This window comes from Atta cephalotes (assembly GCF_000143395.1).
Source record: "Atta cephalotes unplaced genomic scaffold scaffold00005, whole genome shotgun sequence".
NCBI classification, from domain to species: Eukaryota; Metazoa; Arthropoda; class Insecta; order Hymenoptera; family Formicidae; genus Atta; species Atta cephalotes.
The window spans coordinates 1909393-1909834 of record NW_012130069.1 but is presented as its reverse complement, the minus strand read 5'-3'; positions in this window follow the sequence as shown (position 1 = coordinate 1909834).

Here is a 442-nt window from a genome sequence, read left to right as displayed (position 1 = left end):
CAATGAAATCATTTTCTCTCAATGCAATTTTCTGTTCTCAATTTATTATATTGTTGCGAATTTATTATTTCTTATTTTTTATTAGATATAGATTTAATTGAAGTATCATACGATGAAGAAACAATTTCTATCAATGTGACACGTTATCATGTTAATGATAAAAAAAAACACAGAAATACAATACATATATCTATCACCAATTTAAAAAAATAGAATATCATTTCTTCGCGCTGAAATGTCCATATATAAATCTCTATAAAAAATAAAAGCTATTTATCCAACAATGTGAATAAATAAATCTTATTCATTCACATTGTTTACAAGTATTTCTTCATCTATAAAGATTTATCCTTTCTTTTCATATAATTATATTTTAAATCCTAAAATAAATCAATTATATTTATTTGCTAGCTTTTGATTTTAGATAAAACAATCTTTTGTT